At 40.0% G+C, this 11,574-nt stretch overlaps 1 pseudogene; it reads left to right on the top strand.

The window, feature by feature from the left end:
• Positions 1-618: 618 nt before the first annotated feature.
• Positions 619-6,958, top strand: LOC125536411 (annotated as a pseudogene).
• Positions 6,959-11,574: the final 4,616 nt, after the last annotated feature.

The raw sequence follows: 11,574 nt of genomic DNA, 5'->3' as shown, positions 1-11,574 counted from the left end.
CATTTTTAGAATTCATAGTCCTTTTTAAATCTGCTAACATTTTTCAAAGTCCATGAACCTTTTTTATATCACTAATTTTTTAAATTTATTAACTTTTTTTCAAATTCACACTTTTTAAATATTTTTTTAGAACAATTGTAAAATTCAAGGATTTATTTTAAATTAGAGAACAATTTTCAAATCCGAATTTATTTTCAATTTTGAGAGTTTTCTCAAATACGAAGGCAAAAATTTAAATTCACAAACATGTTTGAATTCATAATTTTTTTTCAAATTCATGATTTTTTCATATTCACAAAATTTTCTGACAGAAGCAAAACTATGACTCTCGCGAAAGAACAAAAAAAAAACGTGTTTTTTTGCACATTTTTTTGTTTTTTAATCGAAAAGCTAAAGAAGACCGGTGGAAAACAAAATGTTAAAAAAACCCAAAATAACCGTTTAAAAAGCCAAAAATGCATGTGGAAAATAAAAAAACAAAATCTAGAGAAAAAGCCCAGAACGACAGGTGTCGAATGGCTAAAAGCGCACCAAGTGGCGCTGATCGTTGCGAGATTTTCAAAGGAGCGCTTGTTAACTAGTTGTTCCCCCAGATTGTACCCTACGCCTACAAACGTGGCGATCGGAGTTAATGGGCCGGCTCACCCTACGCCAACGACGGGAGCGATCGATCCATATGCCGCTGTTCTCCGGCGGCCGCCACTCCGGAGAACACGACGCTCGCGCCGACGAACCGCACGGTGCTGTCACACGGCGCGGGAGGGTGTAATCCTAACAACCGGGAGGCCAACCACTGCAGGTCTCTCCGCCTGCTCCTCCCACCTCGCGGCGGCCTCCTCCTTTTGCTCCCCCCTCTCCGCCTTCGGAGAACTGTCTCCAGCCGGCATGGCGGTGGGAGCGCAGCAGCAGGGCATAGTGCTCACAGAGCTGGAGCAGCGGATTTTCGGGCGCCTTCTCGATGTTGTCCACCACCGAGGCCTCGGCACCCAGCTCCGCGTCGCCGGCGGATGGGTCAGAGACAAGGTGAGCAGTGCCTTTTTTCGTGTTTAGAAAAATATAGGAAAAATCGTTGAATGATGCGTAGATGTAGGTCCTTTATATTCTCTACTACTAGGGTTTATGTACTGGGGTTTAAGGAGGCATTTTTAGTTGTCAAAATAAAGGAGGAATTGTTTAATGATCAAGTAGTGAATTCCATGAAAATCGCATCTTAATTTGGCTTGCAGTTTATGAAACGATTGTTGTGCACTGGGCAGTCTCGTGACTTAAACTCATGCTTTGGCATATTCTTTGCAGCTATTGGGGAAAGACTCTACCGACATCGACATCGCGCTTGATGATAACATGACCGGCGTAAAATTTTGTGGGGAAATAACTAAGTACTACCCCCGCAAAAAAAAAAAACTAAGTACTACAAGGTGATCGGTCAGGAGCTGAAAGAACCTTGTATTATCCCATGGTATGCAATCTTACTATAGCTGATATCATTTGCCACTTCTTTCAGATTTATAGCCTTAACACTTCTGTGCATTTCAATTTTGTTTGAGTTGAGTTTAATAGAGGCAGGGAGAGCCACTATTTTATCCAAGCCAAGTGTTTTGTACATGTTCATAAGTGTACCATAGGATAGGTCACCTTTTGGTCCAAGCAGAGTGTTATATACATGTTGAGAGAAGTGCATATTACACCCCCAACTCTAGCCCTAGTCTAATATACACCCCTCAACTCCAATACCGTCTAAAATACACCCCCAACTCTCAAAACTGGCTAGAATTCAACTCTCCCCTCCCTGTTGACCGGTTTTGACCCAGTTTGACCGGTTTTGACTGAGTGAACAGTAAAAAATAAAAAAATAAAAAAAATATTTTTTTTGACAAAATTCAAAAAGTTCCAAGTTTTTGCACCGCGTGAACAGTAAATTCAAAAAAAAATCACCTTTCAGCATGTTTGGATACCTGAGTAAATTTGAGATGTCCGTAAATTCGAAAAATATTCAAAATTTTCAGCATGGTGAACAGTATTTCGGGAAAAAAATCCAAAAAAAATCACCACGCGCTCAAACATCATCCATGCAAAAAAGGGTTTTTAAAAAAACCGATTTTACTGTTCACCAAGCTGAAATTTTGAAAAAAAAATTCGAATTTACGGACATCTCGAATTTACTCAGGTGTCCAAACATGCTGAAAAGGTGATTTTTTTTTATTTACTGTTCACGCGGTGAAAAAAACTTGGAACATTTTTGAAATTTTTCAAAAAAAATATTTATGGTTTTTAAAATTTTATTTTTACTGTTCACTCAGTCAAAACCGGTTAAACTGGGTCAAAACCGGTCAACAGGGAAGGGAGGGTTGAATTATGGCCAGTTCTGAGAGTTGGGGGGTGGATATTAGACGGTATTGGAGTTGGGGGGTGTATATTAGACTAGGGCTAGAGTTGGGGGGTGTCATATGCACTTCTCTCATACATGTTCTTAGCTCCCAAGTGTACCATACTTTCTCGCATTAACATATGCAGTAATTTAAATGCCTTTTATCCTGAACTTGTGACATTTTATAGTTTCCTTCAGCAATCCCAGCCAATCTAAGCACTTGGAAACCGCAAGGATACATCTATCTGACATCTCTGACATCTGGATTGATTTTGTCAACTTGAGGTCCGAAAAATATGCTGAAAACAGTCGTATTCCCACTGTGGTATGCACATGCACTTAGAATTGCTTTGCATACTCATTTTACAGACCTTGTGCACCAATTTGCTAGTTTACTGGTATGTCATACTTGTTGATGTGCAGGAGGATGGTACGCCCGAAGAAGATGCATTCCGCAGGGACCTAACAATTAATAGGTAATACAATTTTCATTTTCAAATGATATTTTTTGGGTATTTAGATTTATGCTTTCATTGCTACAATGTTTATTTTTAATATAGTATCCTATTTTGTCCTCTCTGAATTTTGAATTTTGGCAGCTTATTCTATAATATCAACACGAAATCGGTGGAAGATTTAACTGGAAGAGGTGAGTTTAGCCGTTATACGTTTGTAAACTCATGTGACCAGTTTAAAATCCGTGCTTCTATGTAACCATAATTAATCGATCCTATACTCTATGAAGGTCTTGAAGATCTGAAGAAAGGCCTTATTGTTACTCCTTTACCAGCCAAAGTTACATTCCTCGATGATCCCCTGAGGGTTCTTCGAGCAATCCGATTTGGTATATTCAAACATCACATACCTGATCTCCAATAACTCTTGCTATAGTTTTATCCTTTAATTTTATGATGCTACTATCTAAACCATTAAGATTACAAAGTTGTATAAATTGATTTGCTAATATTACACACTATATGACATGAAAAGAAGTAAAAATGTTTCTCATGTTTGTAAGTCAAAATCTTATATGTGTGTTCATAAGTAGTCAACTCATAGCCTTTCTAGTTAATTAAATAGTTGAACAGTGACTTGGAACATTAATTTCCGTTGTATGTGCCAATATTTATCTCTGACAGCTGCTAGATTCAGCTTTACATTAGCTGAAAATTTATAGGAAGCCGCTTCTGATGAAAAAGTGAAGTTGAATCTTGGTAGCAAGATTAGCAGAGAACGTATTGGTCAGGAGGTTTGATTTCTACACTTCTTATTGCCAAGCCATGTTTCGTTGTCACTTCTTTTTAATCTTTTGATATCATGCAAAACCCTAGGTCACCATTTTTATCTAAGTGTACATTGTGCAGGTTGACCACATGATGTCAGACAAATATCCGGTTGATGCAATGTGCCATATCCGTGATTTGGGATTATTTTACGTTGTTTTTGCATTTCCTGAGAAAACAGTTCCTCCAGTTCTCAACAAACATGATTGGTATGTCCATGTTCTAATATGTAATTATTCCATGTTTTCAATATATGCAACAATGTCTGGCAAAATTACACTTCGAACTTCTGTATTCGTAGAGTTTTACACCACCAGTGTTCACTGATGTGTTTATTTCCATTGGCATATTTACTTCAACTCAGTCTCATCTCGTATCTTGTGTTGACGCAGGCTATGTGTTTCACATATTGAAGCAGCATGGAATCTTGCACAATCAATTGGCTGCTCTGTTTTCAGAGGTGGTTCTGGTTCCATGTCGCAGGTCTGAGATTTTCAGCATGTCTTGTTAAGGATATACCGTGAAATATCGTACTCTGACATGATTTATGCATGTTTTTTTTTCTTTGTTCTATCTTCCATGCTTGGCTTAAAATACTTTTCAGTGATGGTTTTAAAATGCTTATAGTCAAGGGTGTAACATTTTGAGCAGAGTCGAAAGTGTAACCAACATTACCCTTATTCTTATCTGTAAACTGTGTGGGATTCATTTTTACAAACAAAAACAGGGCACATACATTTTTTTTGCACCCGATTGAAATCATGGTTGGTACTACCAAGTAAAGCTTCTCCATTTTTCCAATATCTGTTAATCAATTTCGTAAAAAAATGAATCTGTTTATCAATTCAGTAAATCTTATAAATGATTACACACAGTATTATCACTCTGAACCTGGTTGAGAAGGTTGCGAACAGTTTTTTGAGTTTCTTCGTTATAGATTCCAAAAGGACATTATATCATCTATTAAACTCTTTCTCAGATCCTTGTAATTTGGTCATAGAATTTTTCTGATGGACTTGTAATATTCCATGTAAATCCTCCACTATATATAATAATACAGCAGTAGGAGCCTCTCCTAGTGTTTTCTTGTCAAAAAAAATTTGATACTAAGATCCTCATCACAGTTTCATCTTAATTATAGAAAAACTGATGATTCCTATGGTATACAACTTTACTATACATGCTTTTTGTTATGACTGACATTCTTTTACCTGCAAATAATTTCCTTTTATTTTCATAACACTAATTAAGTTTTGTGATGCTGTTTAGGATGAACAGAGAAGGCTTTGCATGTATAGTGCACTATTTACTCCAGTTCGAAATATGGTGTACACGAAGAAAAAGGTAACATCTAACTCATGAATCCTCCAAACTTCAATGCAAACGGTAACTATTTAAGGAGGCAAGCTCGAACTTTGCTTGCAAGTAGAATGACTGGAGAGAGCAGTCTTGGTTCATCGAAATCATATTATATATCTTAGTACAAATATTAGATGCTACTATTGCATCATCTTCACCCTTTTTGATTCAAAAATTGTATCTGTTAAAGCAGGAAAAAAAATTCTTTTGTTATGTACTTAAATTTTGTTGAATTGTTCTCTAGAAAAGACTTGGGTCAGTTCTTCTGTAAGTAAGCTGACGAAGCTGGATATTAGGTGCTTTAATTGAGCTAATTTGGTCGGTTTTGAAGCAAGTACATTACCAAGTTTGTGGCATCATCTGCAGGAGGTCGTTCGCTATATTATTGGAAACTCTCTAAAGTTGAATATTTCTGATGCTGAAGCGGTACAGTTTCCTGAGCAGCCTCCAACAGCATTTGTTTCTGCATATCGTACGCCTTGGGATTATAACTTTTCATGATCTTTTTATTTCTGTTGTTAAAGATTGTCCAAATACATGCTGCAAGTGACAAGTTTGCCGATTTAATTATTTTCCTCGAGTCAAATGGAAATCTGGAAACTGTTAAAGAGAACCCGAATGACAAATATCTTGAGATACCAACAGACATGGTAGCACGCGTTTTGGCAGGTCAGTGCTGAACATGCTTGTTTTCAAATTCTGAACGTTTTTTATATTGTCGGGTTCTCTATAACCCCATGTCTGTGATGTCAATTGCTTGATTTGATCATTCGATATATTTGGTTAAACTTATTAGAATATTGGAATAGTTGCTGTTGATGAATCAATTGGATCTATTCTTGCATGACATTCTTGCTCCTTTTTTGTTGCTAGACCAAAATTTTGTGACGGTGTAAGCATTTCAGGACTTCTACTCCTTGGAATAAAGGACCTTTGGCGTCTGGCACTGTTGATATCCACTCTGTCCTATCCAGAAGCCCGCAGTGCTAATGGTTCCTTCAGCCAGCAGGATGAGCTAAATAGAAGGAAAGAGATATATATCAGAGTTGAGCGTTTAATAACCGACCTCGGTAAAGAACTTACCTGATGATGCAGAATTATTTTCAGTTTCCTACCTGATGATGCCGAATTATTTTCGGTGAAGTACCGACTGAGTCAGTCAGTACTAGTCTGAAATTCTGATTTGCTGTCCTGATTTATACCTTAACCATTTGGTTCTTCAGATCTCGACGATGTATGGAAGATAGATACAGGTCCGCTGCTCGATGGGAAAGACATCATGGGAGTTTTGGGCATCGGAGAAGGTCCCTTGGTCAGAGAATGGGTACACATTGATGTTTCCATTCCCTTTGTAAGTGATCACATTGTTCTAGTTGTCGACATTATTAATGCAAGATTTATTCACACTTTCAGAAAGAAAGGCTAGTGAAGTGGCAGCTTGCGCATCCCAAAGGTACCGCGGAGGAGTGCCGTGAGTGGATAAAGCAGTCCAAATGTCAGAAAAAGGAAATGTAGGACGCAGCACCTGTGGAACGTTAACATTGTGAGCGTAGACAGTTGGAGATCTATATAGATCACAAACTCCACCGGATGATACGTGTATTTTTTCTTGGTGCTTAATGGGCCTTGATCTTGACTGTCTTGTCAGCTAGCCGGTAGTTGATTGCTGACCAAATAATTTTGCTAAACTTGATGTTTATAGTCAGTCTATCACCTATCCAGACCACTTAGAATGGACTTCGAGGCTGTTTTGTTAGGTTCTCTAAACTTTAGGGGATCAATTAACCGGTTTTGAAGTTTAGGGGTGATGTTGTCCATTTATGGTGGGCATATGCTCTTCTTCCTCTCTAAATTCAGAGAGAAGGCTAACACTAATTAAGGGACACGTTTGCTACACATCCGTGCTATTAGGCTTGTGCGCATAATGCAAGGCATATAAGGTCGCCATTGTAATGGAAGCAGGGAGTCGAAATAATACTGCAATATTTTCCATCGTTTCATGTTTAGACGAGAGGATTCTTAGCGGTGATTTTAAAAGAGGTAATATCACTGTAAGTCATAGAACTTGCGTTCAATGTTCAGTTTGGTGCTACAACTTTAAAAATACGGATTTGTGGTCATCTAACTTGACATCGCGTGCAAATATGGTCACAAAATACGCGTGCGGACGTATCAGGGTGTATGGCCCCACCTGTTAGTGAGTGGTGGCGCTCAGCTTACTTAATTTTTGCACAAAACACCCTCACATTTTTTAACAACCACACTGTACTGCATATAGGCACGTAAATGTTTGAATTCATCATTTTGCATAATTTAAATATAAGCTGCGATTCTATACATTTTGGATTCGTTAAACATATTTATTTAACAAACATTTTCAATGTCGGTATTAACTATTTTTCATATAATACACAAGTTCATATTTAAATGTTTTTATGTACTAATGATAGTTTTTATGTATAATATTCTTAGAACATAACTTCATTAATTATGTTTTACAAATATCTTGAAGAAATTGCAAATGCAAAATGAGCCTCTGTCAAAAACAATGACTGCGTTGGGTTCATGGAGCAGAAAATTCGGTAATGTAGCTAAAGAACTTGTGCGGTCTAGAAGCCAATTAGAGGAGCTGATGCACATGAATGCGGACAGGGAAGAAATAAGGAGTGTGATGGATAAAATGAATGAATTGCTGTACCAGGAGGAGATGTTGTGGATGCAGAGGTCAAGGATTTCCTGGTTGAAGGAGGGAGATCGCAATACAAAGTACTTTCAGAGTAAAGCAGTGTGGAGAGCGAGGAAGAATAAGATCAGGGAATTGATGGACAGTATTGGTACCGTACATACCGAGTTTGCAGCGATGAGCAATGTTGCTAATGAGTATTTCCATAATATTTTTGTTGCTGACACTACTTTGAATGCATCTGAAGTAGTAAGCTTGTTTGAACGTGTGGTGACGCCGGCTGATAATGACAAGTTATGCGCGCCGTTTATGGATAAGGAGATCTCTGATGCATTGTTTCAAATTGGGCCTTTGAAGGCACCAGGGCCGGATGGGTTTCCCGCGCGTTTCTTTCAGCGGAATTGGAGTACGGTAAAGGAGGGAGTGTTGGCTGCGGTCAGAGAGTTTTTTGACTCTGGTGTTATGCCAGAGGGGGTTAATGATACATCAATTGTGCTCATTCCAAAAATATCTAATCCCGTAAGGATGTCTGACTATAGGCCAATAAGTCTGTGTAATGTCACGTACAAGGTAATTTCCAAGTGCCTTGTTAACAGGTTAAGACCTTTGTTAGATGACATAATTTCGGTGGGGCAAAGTGCTTTCATACCAGGCAGGATGATTGCTGACAATGCTCTGGTAGCCTTCGAGTGTTTGCATTATATTAAACAGGAGAAGGATCCCTCAAGGAGTTTTTGTGCATATAAGCTGGACTTGTCAAAAGCTTATGATAGAGTTGATTGGGCTTTCTTGAAGCAGGTGATGCAAAGGTTAGGGTTCTCTCACAGATGGATTGATTGGATAATGACGTGTGTCACATCGGTGAGGTATTCAGTTAAATTAAATGGAACTTTTCTGGATTCATTTGCACCGTCACGTGAGCTACGACAAGGAGACCCTCTCTCTCCATTTTTATTCTTATTTGTGGCAGATGGACTTTCAGCTATTTTGAAAAGCAAGGTGCAGTCTGGCGATATTGTTCCCGTGAAAATTTGTAGGAGAGCTCCAGGCATATCCCACTTGTTGTTTGCAGATCATACCATGTTGTTCTTTCAGGCGTCGAGGGATCAAGCGGAGCAGGTTAAAGCATCTTTGGATCTTTATAGTATGGCCACAGGGCAAAGCTTGAATTATGATAAGTGCTCTATTTTCTTTGGAGAATCTTGCCCGGCTCCCTTTCAAGAGCAGGTCAGGGATGTTCTCAACGTCAAAAGCATGGTTTTTGAGGAGAAGTACTTGGGTCTTCCCACAGCCGAGGGTCGCATGTCTAAAGGGAAGTTTCAGAATCTTCAGACAAGCCTTACGAAAAGGCTTGTCCAGTGGGGAGATGGATTTTTGGCGCAGCCGGGGAGGGAAGTACTCATAAAGTCGGTCACCCAAGCTTTACCCACATATATAATGGGAGTGTTTAAGCTCCCGTTCTCGGTGTGCGATGATCTCACAAGAATGGTGAGGAACTTTTATTGGGGATCAGAGAAGGGGAAGAGGAAGGTGCATTGGAAGGGGTGGGACTATCTAATGCAACCAAAGGATAGAGGTGGAATAGGTTTCCGAGATTTTCGTTTATTCAACCAAGCCTTGCTAGCTCGCCAAGCGTGGAGGTTGATCACAAGGCCGGATAGCTTGTGTGCCCGTCTGCTCAAATCTAAATACTACCCGGCGGGCAAGTTAGAAGACACGGTGTTTACTGTTAATGCTTCATCTTCATGGCAGGCTATTAGCCATGGTTTGGATCTGTTAAAGAAAGGCTTGATTTGGAGAATAGGTGATGGGAGAAGCATTCGGGTGTTGCGTGATAGTTGGATACCGAGGCCTTTCTCTTACAAACCGATCACGAGGCAGGGTGTATGTCGCATTAGATATGTTTCTGATCTTTTGAACGATAATGGGACATGGAAAGTTCAAACTCTGAACCAATATTTCATGCCAGCAGATGTGATGGAGATTTTGAAGATCAGGGTTTCACCTAGGCGTGGCGAGGATATTCTTGCATGGGGGCCGGACAAGATGGGTGTTTTCTCTGTGAAGAGTGCATACCACTTTGCGTTCAACGAGATTCACAGGTCCAATACAGTATCTTCCAGTTCATCGCCGACCGGGGCAAGAAGTTGCTGGAAGTTCATCTGGAGGTGTGGTGCTCCGCCAACAGTGGCAAATTTTGCATGGAGGGTCGCGACGGATGGACTGCCAACATGGAAAAAAAAGCATAAGATTGGTCTGGAGACCACAAATGTTTGCCCGGTTTGTGGAGTAGACACGGAAGATAATTTTCACCCGTTCGTGCGTTGCCAATTGGGGAGGGATCTTTATTTGAGAATGGCCAAAGTCTGGAGATTACCTCAGCTACAGTCAATTGTTAATTGTGGTAGGGAGTGGCTACTGCAAGTTCTCGCGCCTATGAGTGATATTGAGAGGTGTATGGTTCTCCTTGTGTTCTGGAGAAGTTGGTACATACGCAATGAGGTGGTGCATCATAAACCGGCACTGCAGATGGAAGTATCGGTCCGTTTCCTACAGAGTTACCTTCACTCTCTGATGGCCATTAAGAATGATAAAGGGGTGGACTCGGTGAAAGGGAAAGCCAGTATGATGATGGATCTTCAAACGGCTGCTGTAAAGGCTAAGCTACCTCGTTGGGAAAAACCGAAGCAGGGGTGGACAAAACTGAATACGGACGGAGCTTTTGTGTCATGTGAAGATGCTGGGGCAGGCATGATCTTAAGAGATGAGTCAGGAGGTATCATCTTTTCTGCATGCAGGGCGATACGGGTATGCCGGGATGTGTTGGAGGCTGAACTTCGCGCTTGCCTGGAGGGCCTGACTGCTTCGGTCCAACGAACTACATTGCCGATACAAGTTGAGCTTGATTCTTCTGTTGCGGTGGCCATGATCACATGTGGTGATATTGATCGTTCGATCTACTCGTCTTTAGTTAGTGAGATCACAGATTTGTTAAGTCTTCATCAAACTTGTATTACTCACGTCGCTCGTTCTCGGAATAAGGCGAGCGACTTGCTAGCTTCTTTTGGTCGCCTAAATAATAGGACTATGACTTGGTTAGGGTCGGGTCCTCCTGAAGTGTTGGAGGTAGTTGCTGATGATTGTAATGAGACCATAATTGAGTAATACAAGGTTTTGAGTTTGCAAAAAATATATGCAAAATGAGCCTCGATATGTTAAAAAATAAGCCATCAGCACGATCACCTTCCGAAAGACACGCATCTTGTGGATACTGCCAAAGAGAGCCAGCCAGAGTGACAGACGGAGAAAGAACAGATTTCCATGCATAGGAGCTTGATTGATGAAATGTCACTATATTTACTGCTATGTCAAACCATCCTGATGTGCAATTAGTATCACTTACATTGTTTTACCACTCCACATGTAAGTACTGTGTGTTTCTCAGAAGAAAATACTTGTAAGTACTGTGTTGATGGCATTATATGTTGATCTTAATGCGTCAACCTACCTGGACATGACTTCTCATCCTGCTTAATGGAATCACTGTAGCAGTGCGCGCCTCTACATGTTTCAGGTAAGAAAAAAGGACCACTAAAATAGCTTAAATGAATCACTGTAGCAGTGCGCGCCTCTACATGTTTCAGGTAAGAAAAAAGGACCACTAAAATAGCTTAAATGGACTGCAGATGTACATCCACTGCTCATAGATGCAAAAAAATAAATATCATTTAAGCTCTCAGTACATCTAACTTAGCTACCCATACGTTACATGCAAACAGGGATGGCTTGTTGGTTAGAGTGGCTTCTGTGGTGAACATTGGTCGTGGGTTGGATTCCAGGCTCTCCCCCATTTTTTATTAATTTGACTTTTTCGGAAATAA

The sequence above is a fragment of the Triticum urartu genome, chromosome 2 (genome assembly GCF_003073215.2).
Source record: "Triticum urartu cultivar G1812 chromosome 2, Tu2.1, whole genome shotgun sequence".
Classification (NCBI taxonomy): Eukaryota; Viridiplantae; Streptophyta; class Magnoliopsida; order Poales; family Poaceae; genus Triticum; species Triticum urartu.
The sequence above is the reverse complement of the archived record's forward strand: the minus strand, read 5'-3'. Positions and strand labels throughout refer to the sequence as shown.